Here is a 27,204-nt window from a genome sequence, read left to right on the forward strand (position 1 = left end):
CCAATGTGCTGTTTAGTAATCATTTCAAGCGTAGGTTAATACTGCCCCAAAAACTGATGTACTTCTTACAAAGGCCCATTTAAACAACAAAACAAAATCAAAAAGCCATAGACACTCGGCATTCTTTGAACTCATTTGTGAATTCTCCATGCAGACATCAGTTTCATTTCAACGTCATCACTTGAGCTGTTGAACAATTTGAAGATTCTGAAATTTCAATTAAACTCAAAAATTCACTTGAAAATACCATTGTTAACACATGTGGCAATTCGGCCCTCTTCTCCTTCCGATCTGAGTGCATTGTCAGGCGTGAGTCTGATCCCATATGGAACACATGCTATTGTGGCTAGATTTGGGGGGGACGGAAGAAAATAAACATAATACTCCACTTCTTATGTCATCGCAATCTTGTTATGACAAATACCTATCTAATAGGTCATCCTGTTTGCCGAAATTAAAAAAAGCTTGGTCATATTTCATCTAAATGCCATTTGTCTTGCGAGTTTGTATGACTTTCTATGCAATTTTTACATTTCTTTCTAGTTTTGTATCATTTCCAGTTTTGTATCGTTTCCAGTTTTGTATCATTTCCAGTTTTGTATAGAGTATAACCCACTTTCCTTCTGCTCCATGCATGCTATTTTGACGACTGACAAGAAATGTGGATGTAAATTCAGAAAACACATGGGTGTCAAATTTTGTCTCCATAATTTACAGTGTGTAGTTGCATAGCGTATGTCTCACACATACTCATTTGATGAGGTTTTTATATCTTGCATGCCGCTTTCACCAGGCCCTGATAATCATCTATTTCATACTTCAATATAAAACGTCAACGCCAGAGAATAATCAGCCTCAATTATCTGCAGGAACAGATTCCACTGGGTGTAAAAGGCAAAATAGTGGTGAAAATTCTATGAATGGTTCACTGAAAATCAGTGATGACACCAGGTGTTTGCGAAAATAATTATTCCACGCTTACAAAAACTTAGTCATGATAGAAATACCTTCCAGGAACTCATAAGTCATCAAATCCAGAAGGCAAATACTCCATGACAGGTACTTCAACTCAACAGAATACTTCTTGCCAAGCACCTCAGTCAATGTGCCCATTACACAACAGGAAGCCAGCTGGAAACACAGAATGTGTCCGATGTATTTCACCATTACCAGGTACTTCATATTGTGAGCAATCGGGTGGCCTAGTGGTTAAAGCATAAGCTTGTCATGAGAAAGGACTGGGTTCAATTCCAGAAATGAGTGCAATGTGTGAAGCCCATACAGAGCCCGCCAATGTGATATTGCTGCAATAATGCTAAAAGTGGTGTAAAACAATATTCACTTACTCATTCCTTCAAATTGCCTAAACCTAACAGAAAATTAAAAATGTAGCTGGACACATCCAACTGTTTTTGAGAGTTTCCAAGGGGTTGAACCATCTAAAGCTTAAAACTGGGGTATCTCCCAATCTCATTCTTCTACCCCGATATCATACCTCTCTGCATGAAGACCTCCACAGGAAGTCACATCAGGTCAACTTTTTGATTCAGCCAATCAGTGTCAAGGCTTCTTTATTTTTGGTATGTCAGCAAAACATTCAGACCAGCATATCTCATTTCCGTATCTCGAAAACGAATATAATCAGGGAGTTCCAACTGCCAAAAAGAAAAGCTGTGGCATGATATTGTTGTGCATATGTTAGACACCCTTACCATCTTGAGCGCCATGGTATCCACATACGAACAGAGTACCATCGAAGGAATGCTTGTGTTCTATCTAGGTTTTCAATTCCACAAATTGAAATTTCCAAATCTAGATGTAAAATCTAGTGAATCTGAATTGTTTTAGAAAGCTGACAACTGATTGGCTCAAGAACCCACACAGCCTTGTTATAGGTTGGGTAGTGAAAGTTGGTCCAGGGTCCCCCTGACTGGACCTAGCTTCTATGGAAGTGTCCTCAGCTCGGATTTGAATGAGACTGTAGAATCTTTAGCCCAGCATCTTGGAGGAGTCCAATGGCACACTAACAACAATGTGTCTGTTGTTACACAGAGTCCGCTTAATGAGTCTCACTTCTCCGCCTCTTCAAATTTCAAACAGCTTTAAAGATGCAGTTTCAAAATGTCCCACTTTACATAACTGACTGTTTAAGACAGCTTGACACTGGAGCCTGCCATGCCCTGATACCTCGTTAACCATGCGCTGAAACTTAACACTGTAAGATTTCTCCAAACATATCAAGCATGACAATCAATTCATGCATGTGCACATTACAAAATACATACACTTTCAAATCTTAGCAAAGCTATACATATGGGGAAGCTTGGGAATTTCTGCAACAAATTACACTGAATTGATCCATTCAATGACTACCAAACTGTTTCCCACATATGTGCAGTTGATGGTGCAGGATGGTTATACAATAACGCTGATCACAATACTGGCAAGCAAGGCAGGTGCAGCCAGTTAGACGGATAAAACCATCCTGCACTTGGCTTCATCGTGAATGACATTAGTTTCAACCGGATAAAAAACAGATTTGTTTGAACTCGTGGCGGATATTCAAGTGCACTATCTTTCTTTGAGAAAAGTCAAAATCTTCCCAAAATAACTGCAAATCTGTTCACTTGTCTCCAATACCATAATGTATGGCAACGATAACTATCACAGTTTAGACAATATCCAACTTTCTTCAACTTTAGCCATTAAAACAGACATCTCCTCAAGGTGAGCCTACACATACTGTGTGTGTCAAACACATACAGCAGCATAAACTGTTCACATACAGTCAAACTTAGACAGGCAAATTTCATAACTGTTATAAATTGCACACATAATTTGAATTCAGTCCAAGATAAAAACCAGAGTAAACTTCAATCTGTTATCAGTGCTTGTCCAACTGTAGTCTTTGTAGATACTAATCAGATGACCACCTACCTATGTAGAACCCCCTCCCTCCTCCAACCCCACCCATCCACCCATCCCCCACTTCACTTGGGCTACCAAGATGAGAGGTGCCTCTGAGCACAGCGTCAAACATCCAAAAATAATTATACCCTCCAGCCATGTTGACCTTGCAACATTACCAAACATTCAAGACAAACATTCTTGTAACTTACCTCAAGACATATTTGAATAAAGAATTTTCAAGCTAAACTTTACAGTAGTTCATTCACAAAGAGTTTTCAGTTTCATTGACAGAAAAACAGGAAAACTTTCCAAAACAAAATCATGTCCAACTGTGTCTGTGAATAAAGAACGTCAGTATGAACACCGACTGCTCAAACTTGAAGATGAAATGAAGTGTATCATTGCCGAACACACTCTCCTCCCCCCCACTGGAACAACAACATGGGTGTTGGTCCCGCCGATCAGGTGATGAAGGGTCATATTCATCAGTGTTCATAAATCATGCTCTTACTAAACCCTTGATAATTACAACAGACAACATCTCGTTTAAACATAAAGACCTACCTTAAACGTTGGACGGAAACGCTAGAGGTAATTACTCCGTGGTATAAAGCACAGGTACCACAAGTTAGCCGTCTGTTTTGCTTCAAGCTATCCCACAAAGCAACTGTTTTCCTGCACGTGAGTCGGTGAGAACACACTTCCTCTCAGAGCACTATTAGCTTCGGCAGGCTCGTTATAAGTCAGTTGACCGTAGCAGAGCTGTAAGGGAAAAACTGGGGTTACTTCCTTCACAACTGACAGAATTAGTGTTTAGTTGCACACTTGGTTAGCAGCAAAATACCTTCAACATTTCTGGAGATTTTCACTACAAAGTACCAGGCTAAAGGGTTCGCCATCAACGTACTTAAGTAGTTTTACTTCTGTTACTTGTTTCTCTGTCAGTGTATCAATATCGTGTGGCATTGCAAATGAATGAGTATTTAATTGCGAATTCATTTTTAACGTTTTTGCATAACAGGAGATCTTTTTATCGTTATTTCAGTCTTGTTTGTGAACGTGTATTTGTGTATTAAGCGTCTCATTGATTATATTTACTGGTTGAGGTATTACTAATATGTAGTTTATGAACAAAACAAAGACAAATCACATATTTCATGTTTACTTAATATTTAATTTAACTCAGTTACACAGAACTGGTTAATATTGCAAAACCACAGACAAGAATCTCCATGAATTCTTCAGTGGACAGATTGGGTGGAATTTGGCCCATATTCTGAGTGGAGTACAAAGGCCAAAGCATGTTGCGTGCACCTTGGTGTATTCAAAACTCAATCAAAAACCCAGGAATTCTTCCAGAGGGCCAATTCCACTCACCCCAAACCGGGGCAGACCAGGAGTGTTATCCCACAGCAGCTCCAGGAGCCTGGGAGCATGTGTTGAACACAAGTTCATTATCCAACATACTGAGTGACAATATGCCTGAGTTCACAGAACTGTGTGTGGGATAAACGTGGAACACCCTACTGGGAACATCCCACTTTGGCACCGAGGGGTCAGGTTTCTCCTTTTTTACCTCAGACTCTGCCCAATTTTTTCAGCCTTATCAGCAGTAGAATCAAATGAAAATCTTTTTCAGGAAATCTAAGCCTATTATTCCAGTTCAATGTAACAAAGGGTAACTTGGACCAGTTTCAAATAGATTTGGTTCTAACAACTCCTTTTTTACCCTTCTTTGAAAATGGAGTCTCCCTGAGGCACCTCTTGAGGTACTAAATGTCTTTTTAATACTTGCCAGGCATAGCATTGGGACACATGGCTTAAACACATAACCTACAGCCATAAGTCATAATCTACATATTAACTCTTTCAGAGGTAGCCAGGATGTATTCAAGATGTGCAGATACATACACAGTGATGCCTGATTCATAGCACATTGTGAATTGAAACTATATTAAAAAAATTATAAATACATGTTCCTTTTTCTTCCATGATTCAAAAAGCTATATGTACACAGAGATATAACATAGAAATAAGGGAAAACACAAGCTCCTTCATCACATTTACCTGGAAAACAGGTGTTAACATGAACCTAATGTATAGAGTGAGTGAGGTGGGTTTACAGCTGCTTCAAACAGTGTTTCAGTCATGTCAGCTTGATGTGAGAAGAAAGCCTAAAATGATGCAGGTCTGACCTGTTTCTCACTTTGGTCCTCGCACATGTTGCTGAAAAACCAAGAAACATAATCAGGGCCAATCTAGGATTCAAACCCACGTTCATATCTTTCTGCACGACTGAGGAAATTGTGCCCCCTGAGATAACTATGTCCCCTAGAGAGTGAACTTCAACCACCTTCACCCTCACTTCAATATTTGCCCACATAACTTGCATAGTCCAGGTGAGGCATGATATCACTACTCATAAGCTAATCATTTGGGGATAACGCCACACATTCAAAGCCAAGCCCGTTGTGGGCGAGGTCGGTTTGCAATGCAAGGTATGTGGTCCTCCAAAATCACCTGGCGACAATGTGATCAGGAATTAGGAGTAATGCAAGTCCTGTGTTTGTTGACTGCTTGGTAAGACAGTGCTGTGAAATATGTGGCACTACAGTGCCAGAACCACAGCAAAGGTCAACAGAAAGTGTGGTGTTTAGATGAGATGTATTGTGGGCCTCTACCACACGACCATGTCTCGGACAGTTTGTGTAAAGGAAGGATCAGGGGTCAAAGTATGGAATTTAATTTTTTTTAAACAGTTTTAAAGGGACCTATCCTTTATGTATAAGAACTCCAAGCAGTCAGTGAGATTGATTTTATGCCGCTTTTAGCAATATTCCAGCAATATCACGGCCGGGGACACCAGAAATGGGCTTGACACATTGTACCCATGTTGGGAATCGAAACCCAAGTCTTTTGTGTGACGAGCGAACGCTTTAACCACTAGGCTACCCGACCGCTCCAGAACTCCAAGCAGGAGAGTGAGAGTTCATGTTGTTTGATACACTGAAGTCAGATACATAGTCTGTGAGTAAGCAAGTCCGTAGTTTAAATCAGGACCAGGCAATCCAGTGATTGATATCATGAGCAACGGTCCAAGCTGTCAGGGCATGCTGACATTATGACCAAAGTCACTGAGCCTAGCCACCCAATTCATTAAGTGGCTTCTTACGACCAGCACAGGTTGCCAGGGACCACCGGGAATCCACTTGGGTTCATCAAGTGTGGACCAGTGGTCGATGCTATGAGCAGCAATTCTATCTATTACAGTATGATGACATGCCACCTCTTTTGGCAACTTGAGGCATGTCAATATGATTGCACAATCAAATCCTTGGCTTCTAAATGGAGGCAAATCACACTTCTGGCATGTTTTGAAAACACTTTAGCATCTAAGCTTACTACTGTTAAAAAACTGCTTGAAACAACAATCTATTGCAGTGGTTACACAATACACTAATACTCTGTTTCAACAGCAGATTATTCAAGCTAACCAACTAACAACACAGAGCCCTAATCAGTGCATCCAACAGTAGGGAATACACAACATGGACATATCTCATAATTTGATAAAGGTCTCACATGCTTTATGATTGCTTCAGCAACTTTCAATATCATCACGATACATTCATCAAGATGAAATCAAGCAATTTATTAATAATCAGAAAAAGAACTTAATTAAAGGAGTTGGTTATTGCAAAAAGAAAAATATTCTCAAAATATATTTCAAGCCCGCAAGATGAAACAAGATTACTCTCGAACAAAGACTGAAATAAGCCTGACGTCCTGCAGATCTGCAATATTTTTCTGCATGGGGACATGACCTTTGAGCCCTAACAGGGACCTTAGCACCAGATGCACACAGTATGATGCAAACTTCATTCTAAAACATTATCTCAAGTGATCTACTCAATTAAGCGCAAATCAGAGAACATATTGAAGCCTTTAAAATCAATATCCAATCAGCGATTAGATAAAGCTCTGAAAGATTTCTGACCAATCAAACCAGACGTACAATCAGTTAAATCAAACTTGGATCTAAAGAAGCGACCAATCGTAGTCAATATGTCTCAAGAGCAACCGGACCTAAATCTTCTATAATAAATGGTGCACAGCAGGAAACAGTTTACATCAGTCCAGCCATGCATGTCATATTGGAGAAAAATGAAATCATTTCAACATCTCAAAGATCTGTCGACTTTTGATCATAGGTGTGTAAAATCGAGATGGGGAAAGATGAATCAATATTTCAGTTATCTGCAGACAACTATCGCATAAGACTCCTTTCTAAACTCTTACTTCAACTTGTAGTTATAATCACATTAACCAACACTTGGCTTTTGAATTCATTACCTATTTTAATAAATGGTCCTAGTTTTCATTTTTACGTTTAAAAAAGTAAATGTTACATATATTAATATATATAATTAATAATAATAGGAAATAGTCCTCATAAATTTCACTGAGAAATTAAATTATTTATAAACACAGAATAAATCATTGTTTTACTACAAGATGACAAGATAGTATAGACAATCAACTTTTGTATAACAAATGTCAAACTATTCAATGCCACTCGAACATGTTACTATTTTAGTTGGAGAAATTATCCCAATGTTAACAAAGCAACTAAGAATTTTTCATGCACTTGCTACAACCCTGTTTTTTATAAAGTTAATCATAAAATGAAGGGTTAAAAGACAATATCAGCGACGCTGATGGAAGATTAGCCATGTTCCGAGTCAGCAATATCTATCTTGAATGACAAAGTCCGTGCTATCAATGATCAACATGTGCACAGATCTCTTTGCCAGCGTACAGGAAGGGGAATATATAGACATGTCCCTGACATCATCCCACCCTGAATGTAATATGATGGAGACACCAGCACTTGTACAAGAACTGATCCGTACATTCATCCCACCCTGACATCATCCCACCCTGAATGTAATATGATGGAGACACCAGCACTTGTACAAGAACTGATCCGTACATTCAGCCCACCCTGACATCATCCCACCCTGAATGTAATATGATGGAGACAACAGCACTTGTACAAGAACTGATCCGTACATTCAGCCCACCCTGACATCATCCCACCCTGAATGTAATATGATGGAGACACCAGCACTTGTACAAGAACTGCTCTGTACATTCAGCCAACCCTGACATCATCCCACCCTGAATGTAATATGATGGAGACACCAGCACTTGTACAAGAACTGATCCGTACATTCAGCCCACCCTGACATCATCCCACCCTGAATGTAATATGATGGAGACAACAGCACTTGTACCAGAACTGATCCGTACATTCAGCCCACCCTGACATCATCCCACCCTGAATGTAATATGATGGAGACAACAGCACTTGTACCAGAACTGATCCGTACATTCAGCCCACCCTGACATCATCCCACCCTGACATCATCCCACCGTGAACGTAATATGATGGAGACAACAGCACTTGTACAAGAACTGATCCGTACATTCAGCCCACCTGTATCTGGGAAACGTTTCAAGTGGATTTCAATAACAGTAAATTATGCTGTATCATCGCCATCTTCTACCCCCCATTTCCACAGTGTTGTTTCACCTCAATCTGTACATTCAGTGAGCATGTTAATACACTCTCCAGTCATCCACCTGTTCCAATCTGTAATCCGTTCTTTTGCAAGTTTATTTAACTACATGGAGTTTTGGAAACTGTTCAAATGTTAGTTTTTCAATGAAAAAAACAAAACTTTCCTAATTAGCGAGAAGATACAATTACCTAGCTGACTTAAATCTGATACGAGAAAATTGTTTGAAGAAAACCTAAAACTGATAAAAATTGGTGAAAAATACACACTAAATTCCACCTCCAGTGGCAAGGCTCTTTGATAACCAGCTGTGGTTAGACGGATTTACCCAAGAAAATCCTGATCTTGCGAAAACCACAAAGCGAAAACCTCGATCTCGGTTAGTTGACAGCACAGCGTCTGTATGTTTGTGATTTTTCATCAAATCGACACCAAGACAAAAGAATCTTCTCAGAAGCTGAATCATTTCATGAAAGCATTGTATAAGGTCCTGCTAACGTTACAAGGGAAACTTGTGCAAACTCACTGCCCCGACATGAAAGGTTTGCGCGTGTTCCCCAGCTCCTGGCTGCAGCCATGGAAAGGTTACGATAGCCATAAGGTAAACAAACGCTACAAAGGTAAAATAAGTATTTTTGCCTTTCTCAGCGAAGGCGGTCTCTAGACAAACACAGATGTTCGTGATTACAGGGAGCTCAAAGCCTCACACCAACATCACACAAAAACATGTAGACTTGAAACGTTAATGGAAAAATATCTTGTAAATTGTTTTCAGTAATGAAGTTAAAATGTGAAGTTTGAAACTAAAATGTTATGCTTGATAGCTAAAATGTTTCTTAATGCAGTAATCAACTGTATTCATTCATGCTTGTCAGTTTTTTACCTCCACCAGATTTCACATGGTGTTTTTCACAACAAAGGTCAAAGTTGTTTCCTGCTGTTTCTGTAAGTAATTGGTTGTTCAAAGAAAGTTGCTTTACATTTAAAATGTTTATATAAAAACAAGGCTTTTCAGAATATTAAATACCCGTTAAACATTATTGCTAATTTTTCTAAAATGTTTCTTTTAGTATAAGTTTGGTTTGAATGTTTAACTCTAAAAAAAATAAACTTTTATATGTGGCTATTCCTTTTAACAGGCTTCAAAACCTCTCCAACATATAAAGATACATATCTTGAAAACAATATAAAAAACTCACATAAAAAGTCAACATACTGCCCTTTTTTTTATCATGGTTATTTTTCAAAATCTGTGAAGTACAAATATGGACACTCATTTGAAAGTGCTGGAAAAACCCTTTCATCTACATTCCTACAAAGCTCTTTTTTTATACAAAAAAGTGGCAAACTTCATGTCTACTTCATCTGTTCTGGGATTATAGATGCTGAAGCAAGTCTAAGCCGTATGCTAACGGCCCCTACCTCTGACACAACAGCCGATGAAAAATCAAAGGGGGAAGGAGGTATCTGAACAATTCAAATCAGATCTACCACAGTCTGTTCTGTGTTTTGTGGCTAGGGCAAAACAGGTTAACGAAACTGAAGACCAGAGAGGGATTTCTGGGTAATCTCGGAGGGCTGACTCAAAGAAATACATGTGAGGCCAGTCTGATTAAGGTTAGCCAACGTGTCAAAAGCCATAAGATATTGATTTTCATATAAAAGACTTTTTCTTCTGTGGTATTTCGATAAAAGGAAGGCAAATATTGATTTACATGTTCTTTGGATGTTACAAATACTGCAGACATACAAATAAATGAAAATATGTTTCATGATTGACAGATACAAAAGCTTCATGGATCCCTCGTACACTTATCTTACTATTTGATTTGGGCATATTTGTGAACATTAATCCTGATTCTTAGAAAATGTACGTACCTTATGAATGTAGGATGGAGTACACATAAATACATATTGATTATTATACCATACCTTTCAAAATGACAATTATTGATAGAAAACACAATATTTGAATATGAATATATAAAATCATCACTATTAAGTGCATCACGATGATGACATTTTGCCCTAATAACCAAAACCAATGTGACAAAAAATATTTTTTTTAATTCAAAATGGCCGACAAAAAGAACTGACAGTAAATTGAATCTGAATGGTCAACCAGATTTCCAAGTTTTATTTTACACATAAATAATCATGAATTCATGAGGTGAAACTTCAGGTGACAAAATGATAACAGAAACATGTTTTAGAAAAAACCCTTCCTCCTTGTACTGCGAGGTATGTTTCAGCCAGCTCCTTGCCTGGTGTGTGTTAAAGGCATCACTGACATGTATTACATCCCTGTCCCTGTCACCATTACATGGGTTACATGTGTGCGTGGCTTACAGATGAATTGGGGGGAATTTATTGTTTTGTTGTCCGGAAACATTCCCATTCAAGATATCGCTGTATAATGACTTGTGTCGGTTTTGCTAATCCTGTCATTTTTACGGTTTAGAATGGCTGCCATGTTTTTACGTAATTACTGTCTCATCGTACATCCGAATAAGTCTCAAGGATCAACATGCCCGCACCACCCCATGGTCAAACTAGACAGGTAATAATCTACAAAGACTTTCGTTGTTCTGATCATTGGCACAAGACTGACCACCTCTGTGATCTAGTGAACAGGGTGTCTTTCCAGAGACCAGAAGGTTGAGGCTTTGGTCCAAGGAAATGTCATATCTATAAAGACATCAAAAGATGGTACCTATTGTTATCCTGCCTGGTGCTTGGCATTAAGGGGATAAGTACACTGTGTCTGAGTGGGGTACCCATGTTACCCTGCCTGGTGCTTGGCATTAAGTGGATAAGTACACTGTGTCTGAGTGGGGTACCCATGTTACCCTGCCTGGTGCTTGGCATTATGGGGATAAGTACACTGTGTCTGAGTGGGGTACCCATGTTACCCTGCCTGGTGCTTGGCATTAAGGGGATAAGTACACTGTGTCTGAGTGGGGTACCCATGTTACCCTGCCTGGTGCTTGGCATTAAGGGGATAAGTACACTGTGTCTGAGTGGGGTACCCATGTTACCCTGCCTGGTGCTTGGCATTAAGGGGATAAGTACACTGTGTCTGAGTGGGGTAATGTTGACAGTGTGTATATGTTTACATATACTGATGGCAAGAAATAGAGGAACACATGAAGTAGAAGCATTTATTTGACACCCGTATCCCAATGTATAACACTGTCTTATTCTGATGATATGGCATGATATCTACAACTGAACTTGATCACAGTAGCACTACTATGTTCATTGTAATTTTCATCAGAATAGATAATCCGACACCAAATGTCCACATGAAATATGCACGCTAAAAAAGACAATTAATTTAAAGACCTACTTCCGTATCAATAAAAGATATTTTAATCCTAACAATAGGTAACCCAGATATAACAATCAGTCTAGCAGCTCAGCAATATTCTAGCTATGACAGCAGTCTGTAAATAATTGAGTCTGGACCAGACAATCCAGTGATTGACATCATGAGCATCAATCTCCACAATTGGGATACAATGACATGCATCAACTAAGTCAGCTAGAGTGACCACCCGATCCCATTAGTCACCTTTGTTGATAAGCATGGGTTGCTGAAGACCTTTTCTAACCAAGGTCTTCACGGGTCCTATTATTAATTACACATCCAACTTTGTAATGCAAGTGAAAGAATCTCTTGCAGAACAGGGGCGGTCGGGTTGCCTAGTGGTTAAAGCGTTCGCTCGTCACGCCAAAGACCCGGGTTCGATTCCCGACATGGGTACAAAGTGTGAAGCCCATTTCTGGTGTCCCCCGCCGTGATATTGCTGGAATATTGCTAAAAGCGGCGTAAAACCATACTCACTCACTCACTCTTGCAGAACACCATCCTTTTTAAATAGGAACCCACTGGGCATGTAGAGACAGGAACCCAGATCCTGTGCATAAGCTTACACCCTAGCCACTCAGCTGTACCGCAACCTCCCAACATCAGGTGCACATCAACAATGCCAGCACCATCTGTACTTGCAATACGGTTGTGCTCGGACTACAGGTAACAGGTGGGTTGTAAACAAAAAAACACCTCCCGATAGCAAGTTTGCTCCCTTGCTGATAAGCCAGACCGATGCCCCACCAGTGGGAGCATCACTCAATGGAGCCTCTATTTGGAAGAGATATGGTAATGTCATGCTTAATATCACGTCGTGGGGGAGCCGATGGAACCCTCGGAAGGTGTGGAAACTCGTAATCACTTGAAGAAAAACTTATCTGACCGTTGACTCTGATGAATAGTGTTGTTACTGGATTCAGTGGGGGTGTAAGGAGGCCTGGATGCATTCATGGGTTAAAGGCTGGCTTCATGAGAAGGTTCATGACAATATGATGTCACGAGTTAGTTTATGAGTTTACAGGTTGATGACAATATGATTTCACGAGTTAGTTTATGAGTTTACAGGTTGATGACAATATGATGTCACGAGTTAGTACATGAGTATACAGGTTGATGACAATATGATTTCACGAGTTAGTTTATGAGTATACAGGTTGATGACAATATGATTTCACGAGTTAGTTTATGAGTATACAGGTTGATGACAATATGATTTCACGAGTTAGTTTATGAGTATACAGGTTGATGACAATATGATTTCACGAGTTAGTTTATGAGTATACAGGTTGATGACAATATGATTTCACGAGTTAGTTTATGAGTATACAGGTTGATGACAATATGATTTCACGAGTTAGTTTATGAGTATACAGGTTGATGACTGAGTTGGGTGAATGGACTTTGGTGCATCATAAAAACACTTAGCAGAGTGTGCTGTAAAAAAACAATACACAAATATGGATGAGGTGGTGTGGTCCCCAAAACACCCTACTGAAATTTAACAAAGTAACATCCACTGGCTGGCTGTCTTAGTATCACATCATACCCGAGGGTGTGCGCTATTCTGTGTATGTGTCTCACTGCTCTTTACATGGGGGTCCCGCCCCGGTGCTATCCAAGACGTATGCCTCCCGACAGTACACATGCATGACAGAATGCATACAAACATGCACACACAGCTGCAGGTGTGCCACACACGCACCATGGCTGCACAAACACATGCAACAGCATGATGATATGTGCACATATGCTATAACACACCGAGATATCAAACACAACCTCTGCATGCGTAGCAGAGTGTTTAACAAAATCTTCTGAATATTCTTTTCAAATAGCCCTCAAGTGGTGTAGCTTATTACCAATCTAGAGAATCCTTTAAGTTTCACCAAGCCATGAAAACAAACTCATCCTATATTTATTTGAAATGTACAGGCAGTGCTAGGGTTCCACTGTTTTCAGAACATGGAGTGAGTTTGAAACATCAGGCTTTATGCCTGGACAAATAGAAACTGATGAGTCAGCACGTAGGCAGCATACCATAGCTAAACATTTGCTGACAATGATGTAATACCTCCTTTTCCCACTTCCTTCTACCCTCCCTCCCTTCTGCATGCCTACCCTTCTTCACTTTCTTTCCTCCCTTCCTTCTTCCCTTCCTTCTGCATGCCTTCCCTTCTTCACTTTCTTTCCTCCCTTCCTTCTTCCCACCCTCACTCCCTCCCTTCTGCTTGCCTTCCCTTCTTCACTTTCTTTCCTCCCTTCCTTCTTCCCACCCTCACTCCCTCCCTTCTGCTTGCCTTCCCTTCTTCACTTTCTTTCCTCCCTTCCTTCTTCCCTCCCTCACTTCCTTCTGCATGCCTTCCCTTCTTCACTTTCTTTCCTCCCTTCCTTCTTCCCACCCTCACTCCCTCCCTTCTGCTTGCCTTCCCTTCTTCACTTTCTTTCTTCCCTTCCTTCTTCCCACCCTCACTCCCTCCCTTCTGCTTGCCTTCCCTTCTTCACTTTCTTTCCTCCCTTCCTTCTTCCCACCCTCACTCCCTCCCTTCTGCTTGCCTTCCCTTCTTCACTTTCTTTCCTCCCTTCCTTCTTCCCTCCCTCCCTTCCTTCTGCATGCCTTCCCTTCTTCACTTTCTTTCCTCCCTTCCTTCTTCCCACCCTCACTCCCTCCCTTCTGCTTGCCTTCCCTTCTTCACTTTCTTTCTTCCCTTCCTTCTTCCCTCCCTTCTGCTTGCCTTCCCTTCTTCACTTTCTTTCCTCCCTTCCTTCTTCCCTCCCTTCTGCATGCCTTCCCTTCTTCACTTTCTTTCCTCCCTTCCTTCTTCCCTCCCTTCTGCTTGCCTTCCCTTCTTCACTTTCTTTCCTCCCTTCCTTCTTCCCACCCTCACTCCCTCCCTTCTGCTTGCCTTCCCTTCTTCACTTTCTTTCTTCCCTTCCTTCTTCCCTCCCTTCTGCTTGCCTTCCCTTCTTCACTTTCTTTCCTCCCTTCCTTCTTCCCTCCCTCCCTTCCTTCTGCTTGCCTTCCCTTCTTCACTTTCTTTCCTCCCTCCCTTCTGCATGCCTTCCCTTCTTCACTTTCTTTCATCCCTTACTTCTTTCCTTCATACCTCCTTTTCATTCCACTCTCGCTCCTTTATTCCACTCTCCCTTCTTTCTTCCTTCCTTTACTTTCCCTTGTTTCCTCTTTTCCCTTCGAGATCCTTCCTCCCTTCCATATCTCACTTCTTCCCTCCCACTCTCCCTTATTCCTTCCTTCTCTCCCTTCTTTCATTCCCTCACCTCCTCTCCCTTCTCTTCTAAATCCTTCCTTCCTTCCCTACCTCACTTCTTCCCTCCCTCCCATCTTTAATACCTTCATCACTCTTCGTCCTTCTCTTCTACATCCTTCCTTCCCTCCCTCTATTCCTTACTCCTTCCCTCCCTCCCTTCTTTAATACCTTCATCCTTCCTCTCCCTTCTTCTCTACATCGATCATTCCTTCCAAGCTTCCCTACCTTCTTCCCTCTTGCACACATCAAACACCAGATGATAGGAAGAAAACACAACATTTCATAAACATAAATATTAAATACAATTACGGCCAAGAATTCACATGTGTGAGTTAAATACCCAAACAATACAGCAATATCTGTTTGATAGGAAATACCCACTAATGTAATTTCATTGCACATCATTTTGCATGCTCTGTTCAATACTCCATAACTTATACCCAGCTAGCTTAATTGCCAAACAAACATTTTGCACACTTCCAAGTTAAGGATGAAACTGCCCTTTGTTCCACACGTGGAACCATATCATCTATTATCTGCCGGCAGTGGTTTGTGTAAAACCAAGTACTTCTGTAATACAAAAACCAGGCCTAGAATCAATACCCCACCATTGTCTCATCATAGGGAATAGCTGACCTGCTTGTTTTGTTTTTTCCCCATCATCCACAGACCTGTCAAGTTGAGCTAACCCTTAAAGCAAGATCAAAACACTCTTCCAATCCTATCTGCTAATCATTTGGCCATTTTTCTCCCATACTGCTCCTTGCACTCCAACCAGGGCGAACTATCTAAATGTTCTGATGCAATCATTGTCAAACTTGATCTCAATTAGCCACAGGAGAACTCTAATCCAACAAATTACATTAAAAGCGTTCTTCACACCTGAACGCAAAAAGGTACGAGGTAGGGAACAGCCAGCTCATCCACTCTCCTCTAATCCATCAAGTCAAGTTGGCATTCTTTGGTGGATTGCCAAAGCAGGCGCCTGACACTTGTGTTTTTCCTTGAAATGTAGACCATGTGATAAAATCAGGGAACCTTCAAAATATAGATAAAATACTATTTTCTACAAACATGACTAAAAGATGGGGTTATTTTCAAAATCTCTGGAGTTCCAATCCATCAGAGATGCTGGTGGCGGAAGTATCATGACTGCCGACAAATGGATATGTCTTCATATTATTAAAAACAAAAACTACTATCTACACATCTGAAAGATGTCTAATTTCTTGTTTACACAATTTCAATACATAACATTTTTGCAAAGGTGGTCTCGTACTGTCTTCTGTGTGAGAAGTCAAAATGATGCCAAATTTCTAAACGACTGACTTTTGGACATAAACACATTTTTGTAAAACATTTTTTCGACAATGTAGTTTTGAAAGGTGGCTGTTTTTTTCTAAAAAAGGGAAATGATGAATTAAACATAGATAATAATGACTGACACCGAGGGAATAAACAACATTGGAACTAACTTCGAAGGAATATAAAAATGCATTTCCTTACTATATATTCTCCTACTGCAACATGACACATTGCAGACACAGTTAGAATTTCCAGTTGTTCAAAGAAACCATGATTTCATTACATCCATGAAAATTCATTAAGATTCCAGATCTGGTTGAGGAGTAATGTTCGGTGAAGTAACCTTGCTCTCACCTCCACACAACTATTTCTGACTTACAAAAAAAGTTCGGCAAGAATCCTACAAAAACAAACAGTATATCTCCTCGTCATCTAGCCCAGGCGGACATTTCTCCGCTTTATTATGACACTTCAAATAATCTTCGGACTCGCCAATATTTGAGAGTCGATAACTAACTGGAGAACAAAAGTATAAAGACAAGTGTCTGATTATCATCTGCTTAAAACAGACCTGGTGTCGTGTCAAAACACTTCTTGGTTCAGCAGCTCTGTGATAACCAGTACTTTCCCTTGAAACAATACCTCGTGATAACATCAGCAGAGAAAAACATTGAAATCCATACAACATTAACTGAGAAGGCCTAAGCAAGTGGTTGTCTGCTTTACTTAATGTCACAGAAAAATATCTTATTAACCCCTTACTCACAAAATATATCACATTTGTCCCTCTGACTTAGAGAGCCCGTGAAGATCCACCATAGAATTGGCCTTCAAATACCCATGCTTGTCGTAAGAGGCGACTAATGGGATCGGGGAGTCAGGCTCGCTGACTTGGTTGATGCATGTCATTGTAAACCAATTGCGTAGAGTAATGCTAATAATATCAATCACTGGATTGTCTGGTTCATACTTGATTATTTACAGACAGCTGACATTTAGCTGGAATATTGGTGAGTGCAGCGTTAAACAACAAACAAACAAACTCATGACTCCTCCATCATGACTCACCATGTGTTCACACGTCTCCCCAAAGCCTTTCACGGGTAATCTATTTGATTAAAGTCCCATGTTTCCCCACAAACACATATAACTACAGCTTCATTCTTTGAAGTAGATTCAACCCCACTTAACCCCTTAAATGTTCATATACAATGAGATCATAAATCTTGCCCCTCATCGCGGTGAACAGCCTACTTGGCCCCTGTGTACTTGTGTACAGAGGGATAGCAACATGTACATAGTGCTGTAGACCCTTAGTCAGCCCTTCACAGGCTAACAGGAGCAGATGGGGGACTTTGAAACTGTAACAGATCTACAAGAGACTGGTTTTATATGCTGCTGTAAGCAATATTGCAGTAATGTGTGAGGCTACCATGCTTGGAATAGAACAGTCAAGCAAGCCTAAGTAAGCATACAAGCTATGAGACTCTCACTTGATAGAATGTGTGAATAGTGAGTGAATGAGTGAGTGAGTATGGTTTTACGCCGCTTTTAGCAATATTCCAGCAATATCACGGCAAGGGACACCAGAAATGTGTGAATAGTGGCTGTGAATAGTATGTGTGAATATTGGTTGTGAATAGTGTGTGTGAATAGTATGTGTGAACAGTGGCTGTGAATAGTGTGGGTGAATAGTGGCTGTGAACAGTTTGTTTGAATAGTGGCTATGAATAGTGTGTGAATAGTGGATGTGAATAGTGTGTGTGAACAGTGGCTGTGATTAGTGTGGGTGAATAGTGGATGTGAATAGTGTGTGTGAACAGTGGCTGTGAATAGTGTGGGTGAATAGTGGCTGTGAATTGTGGCTATGAATACTGTGTGAATATTTGCTGTGAATAGTATGTGTGAATAGTGGCTGTGAATAGTGTGTGAATAGTGGCTGTGAATAGTGTGTGTGAATAGTGGCTGTGAATAGTGTAGGTGAATAGTGGTTGAGATTAGTGTGGGTGAATAGTAGCTGTGAATAGTGTGGGTGAATAGTAGCTGTGAATAGTGTGTGTAAATAGTGGCTGTGAATAGTGTGTGTGAATAGTGTCTCTTGCTCATGCTATCAACCACCAGTTTGTCATGTCCAGACATGAGTGAACGGGTACTCGGTAGGATGAGAGAGTAATGTGACGGTTAAACTTTCGGCACATCACAAGCAGCATTGGTTGTATTCTTCCGATGGAGCTGAAAATAACATTTGAGTGCATATGATCAATGTATGACAAGTGAAAAGTTATACTGTAAGTAGAGAGTTATGATAGCTGACTCAGTAGATCGGCACCAGAAGTAAACAATCTACTTTCTCAGTCTTGTGATAATCATCTATGGCCGTGCTATGTCAGGTGGGAGTGGACTGCGCCGCTAGCTAGATCAGATCAGATCAGTGTTGACACCTGGGTGACAGTCCTACAGAATGACATCAAACAGCTTCACTGTCACAACGCAGTCAGCAGGTGCTCATACAGCATATCCCCTGCCCTGACCATGTGACTTACACAAGGAGGTACCAGTCCACTAACAAGTGAGTGAGTGGGTGGGTGAGTGGGTGGGTGAGTGAGTGAGTGAGTGGGTAGGTGGGTGGTAGGGTGAGTGAGTGAGTGAGTGAGTGAGTGAGTGAGTGAGTGAGTGAGTGAGTGAGTGAGTGAGTGAGTGCACAGTCACCATTCAGAAAGCTAATCACCCCAACAGCCACTGTGTTCCTCCACTACCTAAATGAATCTCCTCTCAAGAACATGAGCAGAATGGAACGTGTACAACACATGATATATCATCTCATATTCCATACTAAAAAATGGGATCTAGCACATGTGAAACATTTAGCCCAAGATTTCCTTTCGTACGTTTAGACGTATAGTCCCCGTTCCACTGAATCTGATGGGGTTTCTAACCGATTCCTCAGATAATACACTTCTGTAAGCTAACCCTTAACCAGAGGAGAATTTGGTCTTTCCATGGACATTATCAAAACAGCAAAACAAAACATGGCACAAGCCAGGAGGCATGTCAGGGTCAAAGGGTCAACAGGTACGGAAGAATGTTGGAAAGATATAGATTGACTGCAGCTCAAGGGCGGCCATGATGGATCCGCTCCCGCCCATTGCCTCTATAGAGGATGGAGCAGCATGGGCACGGTGGTGATCCTCCGTAGATCAGTTCTGACTGCTAATGTGCTAGATATGTTGTAAATTGATTGTTTTTTCATAAATAACCCGAGTAGACACAAAATGAATAAAACATGTTTCAGTCAAAAGGGTTTTGCTTCAGGAAAAGTATAGTAGAATTTCCTGTAACAATGCCAAAGAATGCCACTCAATTCAATCAGTTCATATTATCATTTTTTCTTCTTTTTTTTTCTCCTTGCTTCTAAATGCAACAATCCTAGCATTCGCAGCAATACAAAAAGCATCCACATTTCAGCCTGTTAAAGGCACCTACTGTGTACTCCCTCTCACCTACATGAAACTGTTAGCAACATCTGCAGTCAGGGTGAATTGAATGATGCTCTCCGAAATATACTACTCCATATTTGATAAGGCTATTTCTATCTTTCCATGATATACAAAACTGATTCTCATAAATGTCAAGTGTATATTTAAATATATGTGACATCACTGATCATCCCTGTCAGAAGTTGAGCAGTCTATAATCTCAGGCTGAACTGCATGTCATTAAAGGAGCACTATGCTCGGGCAATCGGGCAGTCCCTGCAGGTGTGTCTCGAGTGCCTCCAATCTCACCTTGTTTGTCTTCTAGTTCAAATTTATTAAGTACACAAATCTATCAGTTAATGATTACAGATACATTGTCTCACTTTGAGCGTGTCAGTGGGTTAAATATCACTTTCAACAATAATCAAGCCATGTTTCAGTAGGGGACACCAGAAATAGGCTTCACACATTGTACCCATGTGTGGAATCAAACCCAGGCTATCGGTGTGATGAGCAGACGCTTTACCTATGAGGTGGCCTCCTCCATTAGGCAAGACGAACAAAATCACTCATTCGCTCACTCTACCTAAACTATTAACAATGAAGTCCTCTGTTACTAATTAGATCCTATCTGCACTGATATCACTGACCATCATGGCAAGGACTTTGATATCGATATCAGCCTCTTTCGCCTGTTGATTGATCAGTGACATACCCATTCAACTACAATACATTTTTTTATTTTTTTTAGACACGTCAGCTGTTTTCTGTCAACAAGGTGTATAAATAGACATTTATCAGCCGTACATTAATACAATCATATTTCGTAGTCTGGGACTGCAGTAATCACATGGCCATCGCGAACTGTGAACAAGCCGAACTGATTAATGGTCTGACTGTGGAGACCTGTTTTACACAGGCGTACCTTGAATAACAACAGCATTACCTGCTTGTACCAATGCCTTCCCCATCAGCGCCACCAACAGCACACGGCTGTGTACAAATATAGCCATGTAGCAGATTTTTAACAAACTGCTTAATGCTGTTTTAGCATCTTTTCTTGGAACATTTGAAAGTTAAACAGCAGAGGTAATTCCACCACGCTGTCACTAATTGTGACAGTCCATTTTTCTTGAACCTCGAAATATTCCCACGTTTAGAATATATTTGAAAGTCAATTACAAGCTGGGCAATTTTAGCCACGTCTGACGTCAAGCCGTAGTGATATGATCCATCTTAGTGAATTGTATTGTATGGCTTCATGATGAATAAACTTCATTAAAAATCCTCAAAATAAGTTGTCAGACTTATTATTGAAAAAAAGTCAAAATTGATATCAAGCAGAACGTGCCTTTGTTGAAAGAAAATTATGAAAAATCTACCTTTGCTGTAAATTGATAAATTATTTGCAAAGAAAAGAGTGTGCGTGTGAATGTGGTCTTACACCTCTTCCAGCAGTATTAGAGAAAGGGGACACCAGACACACGTTTCACACATTATACCCATGTGTGGTATCAAACACAGGCCTTCAACATGACAAGCTAATGCCTTAACCACTAGGCTACCCCACTACCCCTCAAACAACATAAGAAATTTTTAAAAGCATTATGTCACATACTCAAAATTTATTTATGCTTAAATGGAAATACTGAAAACAATAATAAGAAGAAGAAATTTTACAAATGTGAAAAAAGGAAAACAGTTACACAGAATGATTTGTTATCTACAAAAAAAATATTTCAAAAATATGTCCAAGGTTTCATTCAAACCCCTACCTGATCTTTCCCATGTGGCTTCAATCGTGGCTGTCAACCACTCTCTGTAACCAGCCATCCATTGTTTATATGCTGGTGTCCGTCTGCTATGACTTGTATTTTAGTGTTATCAGCTGATGGTGTTATCCATACAACTTAGCAACACAATAACGCTTGGCTGTCTGTCAGAGGGCTCTTATAAATCTCCAAAACCAATAGCAGAGCGGAATTAGATACACCTAATAAATTCTAATAAGAATTTATTGAAAGCTTTAGCATTGCCAATCAAACATTTTTATCTTTATTTTGTTTGGCATTCTTGTTTTCAGTTGAATTTCTTGTTTGACTTGCTATGAAAAACATGGATTTGTTGTTTTAACGATATTGATGTGATAAACTGTTGATCGCTGATAATATGCTGCAAATATTTCTAGTCTCAGAAGTGAGGTGAGGTGAGGTGAGGTGAGGTGAGGTGAGGTGAAACAGGGCCTAACATTCAAGATTATTGCACTAATATAGCGACATGCAATACCAAGGTCGTTATTTTTAAGAGTTGCTTTAACAGAAAATGAGTGTGTGAGTGAAGTTTTACGCCGCTTTTAGCAATATTCCAACAATATCACGGCGGGGGAAACCACAAATGGGCTTCACACATTGTACCCATGTGGGGAATCGAACCCGGATCTTCGGCGTGACGAGCGAACGCTTTCACCACTAAGCTACCCGACCACCCCTGACAGAAAATGAAGAACAGCAACTCTAGGTGATATGTTCCATACAACTTGCCATGATGCACTCAAAGGAATACTGCCTCCCAATAAGAAATACTACTTTCTTGACTCCAACTTCCAAGTATACAAAGTCCTTATAAAGCCCAACTTTCTGCAACCCCACAGGAACATCATGAACATTGTTCATAAAGTGGGGCGTTCTATCAAGACCATTGGTTGCCATGTCAGGAAAGGTGTATTCAAATATTGTTCCGGTGAATATTAAAATGTCTCTGAAGAAAAGTCTAAGTATAACTAATTGAATGTTCTTGCTAAACGTGGCACATGTTCATGCTTACACAAATTCTACAGACTTAATTTTCTTCCATTTTTCACTTCATACAAAAAATGAAACACTAATTGGAACTGTGGTAATACATTAAAGACAGCGGTTACGCCAGTGAAAGACATTCCTTGACCCGACTCCCTGAATCTAATACCGCAATGTTAATGAAGGGCCAAGTCTACATGGAAGTACGGGTCCAAGGCTTGTTATCAACCTCACGGTAATGAGCGATGTCCCAATTAAGTCAAGTAAATAGCAACACAACTGCAAGTCGGGTCTTCCCAGCACTTGCTTATTAGTCATGTGACCTCTGGGGACCTCTTCATTATCTAATCGGGTGCTGCTACGCAACTAACAACAAATGATGCGCCAACACGGATAACACCTGACCCACATGTCATCAGCTGATTGAGACATATTTCACCCACTTACAGATGTACATTGCTTCAGAGATAAACACAAAATTAAAGTTGAACAGTAGCAACATAAATATGATACGCTATACTGAAAAACCTTTTCTACTGATACCCGACATGGCTTTATTTCATTTTATTTTTATGTGTTGTTTTCCATGAGCGAGAGAAAAGAAGATGATGATAAAGCATGAGAGATGGAATGAAGTATGAGGAAGGAAGTATAAAGAGATAATACAGGAAAATCATATCCGAGAAGTGAAAAGTTGAACATGGTGAGTGGGGGTATGGGTGAGTGAGTGAGTGAGTGAGTGGGTGGGTGGGTGGGTGGCTGGGTGGGTGGGTGAGTGAGTGAGTGAGTGAGTGAGTGAGTGAGTGAGTGAGTGAGTGAGTGAGTGAGTGAGTGAGTGAGTGAGTGAGTGAGTGGGTGGGTGGGTGGGTGGGTGAGTGAGTGAGTGAGTGAGTGAGTGAGTGAGTGCACAGTCACCCCATTCAGAAAACTAATCACACCAACAGCCATATTTCAGCAGCTCCTGATCAGTTATGGGAGACAAACAGCAGAGAGGAGTGAATAAGAGAAAAAAGGCCTGATTTTAATCTCTGTTTAATCTTTTACTTCAATCAATATTCAGTCAAAGAAAAAATAATTGTCTAACCTTTACTTGAGAAACCCAATCAATGACAGAGACATAACAAGGTTACTATCACAAGAGAAGATTGACTGTCCAGTAAAAAAGGAAAATGGAAAAAATGCACTTGACACAAGACTAACCCATCTTAAAAAAAACCTGCGTTCAAAGTTTCGACTTTTTGACTGAGGTCAAGTACTTTCTGTCTGCGCCCAGCAAACACAGCATTAACATGAGACCCGGTGACCCACAGCCCTTACCCCGCGAGACACATGAGACGAGACAACACGTAACCACTACCACCAACCTGCACCCACCATCAAGGTGTCTCCCCGATCTCAATTAATCACCGCCTGATAATCTAGGATTATCTCCAGTGCGAGGGCACTGTTCCTTCACCGAGTCTTCAATGTCACTGAAAGACTCCTAATTTGCCGTTGATCGAGCTGGGACACTAGCATTGCGGCAGATTGCACTACACCGTGTAAAACAAATCACTGTCGGGACAAAGGCTATTGGTTAGGTCGGCTCTTGCCCAGGATAATACCAGAGGATAGACCCACTGATTGAGCAATTCCACACCAACAGGGCAACCCCTCTTTCAGTAACCATCCAGGTAGACAGCCAAAGACACAGCCACTGGAGACCGGGAATTCAACTGACAACAATTTTGTACCCAGCTCAACACGAGCATGTCATTTTGATTGTGTATGATATGTGAAGAGGTCTTCCTTTCCCAAATATTCAAAGCCATGACCAAACTGCAATTGAAATGTCAGTTTTGATGGGAAAATAGCATGATAGGCAGTGTAACCCTGTCTGTTTAAATATTTTCAACAGAAAAAACATCACACTCTATTACAAAGATTTTTTACAATTTGTGTTAGAATAACAAAGTTATTGAATGTAAGTTTACTATTTGTAATGGATGGTATATCAAGTTCACACATCAAACAAATATTTCAAAAATGATTATTTTGTTTACATCTTCTCTTGAAGGGCCCACTTGCACGAAGTGATCTTAGCACTTCGACTGTTGTCAGTCTATGTTAAAGTATGGGAGTTATGATCATCTTAGCACTTCGACTATTGTAAGCCCATGTTAAAGTATGGGAGTTATATTCACCTTAGTGATTAGAACACTTGGTGCAAGTGGGCCCAGGAATACATTTTGCAATGATTGTTAATCCATGCAGATAAAACCCCTCTGAAGAACAATAACTCCCTTGTGTCGTGAAGGACCTTAGCTCAACAATTACATAAAGTTCTGCATTCACTAAATAATACATTATATTTTACAACTAACAACTAACAACCAACACTAACAACCCATTTTTCAATTGGGCTTCACCTGATTATCAAAGACAGTATATAGCCAGTTAATTATTAACGTCATCTCATACATTATGCAGTAAATCGTTCATTCGACATATACAAAATCAACAAACCGATTTGCATTTACAAAGAATGTCAACTCAATGGGCCGGGATGATCCCCTCGTAAAACTGGAGTTTTTACGATGCGGACATCGCCTAGCATCAAAGAAAACAGCTATAAAATTATTGTTCCATTTCATTTTGCCATCAAGAAGATAGTCGTGCTCTGTTTGACAGCAGATGTATAGAAAGGTTGTTTATCCAAGCGGATAGTCACTCTGATTGGCGGCAAGGCTGTTGACAGGTATCCTATATTGGCTATGGATGATATCGGCAGTGCATGTATGTACATAGACCTACAATGAACAGGTGCCCCATCGCATCGCCTGTCAATGCTTCACACTGGAGCGGCCAGACACACCTGCTCTTGTGAACTATTTGCGAAAGAAATTTTTGCCAAGTTCTTATGGGAAGCGGATGGGGCTTGTTGAGGCTGCCCCAAGATTGTGGGAGAGTGTGTGGGAGAGGGAACTTACATGCATCATACGCATTCTTCCCTTCTCTCTCTCTCATTCACTCATGCACTCCTTTTCTACTTCCTTCTTCACTCACTCCTTTGCTAACTGCCTTCATTATCATCTTCCCTTCATCAAGTATATTCATTATGTCCTTTACTCTCACCATTGCCATTGCTTAGACACTCCTTCACTCCTCACATCTTCCCTCCTTCCTTCACTCCTTCTTTCACTCCTTCCTTCACTCACTAATTTATTCAGTCAGTCACTCTCTCCTTCACTCATTCCTTCCTTCACTCCTTCCTGTGCTCATTCCTTCACTCACTCATTCCTTCACTCACTCTCTCCTTCACTCATTCCTTCCTTCACTCATTCCTTCACTCCTTCCTTCACTCACTCATTCCTTCAGTCAGTCACTCTCTCCTTCACTCATTCCTTCCTTCACTCCTTCCTTTGCTCATTCCTTCACTCACTCATTCCTTCAGTCACTCTCTCCTTCACTCATTCTTCCTTCACTCCTTCCTTCGCTCATTCCTTCACTCACTCATTCCTTCAGTCAGTCACTCTCCTTAACTCACTCACTCCTTCACTCATTCTCTTCTCTCTATCTCTCCTTGATTCATTCCTTCACTCACTCTCTCCTTCACTCATTCCTTCAGTCAGTCTCTCCTTCACTCACTCATTCCTTCACACTCCCTCACTCATTCTCTTCTCTCTCTATATCTCCTTGATTCATTCCTTCACTCTCACTCATTCACTCTATCTCTCCTTGATTCATTCCTTCACTCACTCTCTCCTTCACTCATTCCTTCAGTCACTCTCTCCTTCACTCACTCATTCCTTCACACTCCCTCACTCATTCTCTTCTCTCTATCTCTCCTTGATTCATTCACTCACTCTCTCTTCACTCACTCATTCCTTCACACTCCCTCACTCATTCTCTTCTCTCTATCTCTCCTTGATTCATTCCTTCAGTCACTCACTCCTTCACTCACTCATTCCTTCACTCATTCTCTTCTCTCTATCTCTTCTCTCTATCTCTCCTTGATTCATTCATTCACTCACTCCTTCACACCCCTTCACTCATTCTCTTCTCTATCTCTTCTCTCTATCTCTCCTTGATTCATTCATTCACTCACTCCTTCACACCCCTTCACTCATTCTCTTCTCTATCTCTTCTCTCTATCTCTCCTTGATTCATTCATTCACTCACTCCTTCACACCCCTTCACTCATTTTCTTCTCTCTATCTCTCCTTCACCCATTCCTTCAGTCACTCTCGTTCTCTCACTCACTCCTTCACACCCCTTCACTCATTCCCTTCTCTATCTCTTCTCTCTATCTCTTTGATTCATTCCTTCACTCACTCTCTCCTTCACTCATTCCTTCACTCACTCCTTTACTAACTCACTCCTTTACTAACTCATTCCTTCACTCATTCCTTCACTCACTCATTCATGCCATCTCTGCTGCACCAGTTCCCTAACTGCATAAGTTACTTCAAGCTCTCATATTCACGTAGCAACACTTCCTTTTACTCACACAATACG

The 27,204-nt window shown here is 40.6% G+C and overlaps 1 protein-coding gene across 12 annotated transcripts in view; it reads right to left on the reverse strand.

Moving 5' to 3' along the window:
• Positions 1-27,204, reverse strand: part of LOC124112986 (roundabout homolog 2-like) — a 519,019-nt gene that overhangs the window by 142,899 nt on the left and 348,916 nt on the right. For 10 of the 12 annotated variants that reach the window (XM_048398286.1, XM_048398287.1, XM_048398288.1 and 7 more), the window contains one exon: positions 3,475-3,672. The exons of 1 other annotated variant lie outside the window; for it this stretch is intronic. The gene's annotated coding sequence lies outside the window, so the exon portion shown is untranslated. Of the gene's footprint in view, positions 1-3,474; positions 3,673-21,687; positions 21,815-27,204 lie in introns of those variants that run through there. One more of the 12 variants, XM_046473197.2, reaches the window with a different exon arrangement.

The sequence above is a fragment of the Haliotis rufescens genome, unplaced genomic scaffold, assembly GCF_023055435.1.
Source record: "Haliotis rufescens isolate VD_foot unplaced genomic scaffold, xgHalRufe1.0.p SCAF_18, whole genome shotgun sequence".
Classification (NCBI taxonomy): Eukaryota; Metazoa; Mollusca; class Gastropoda; order Lepetellida; family Haliotidae; genus Haliotis; species Haliotis rufescens.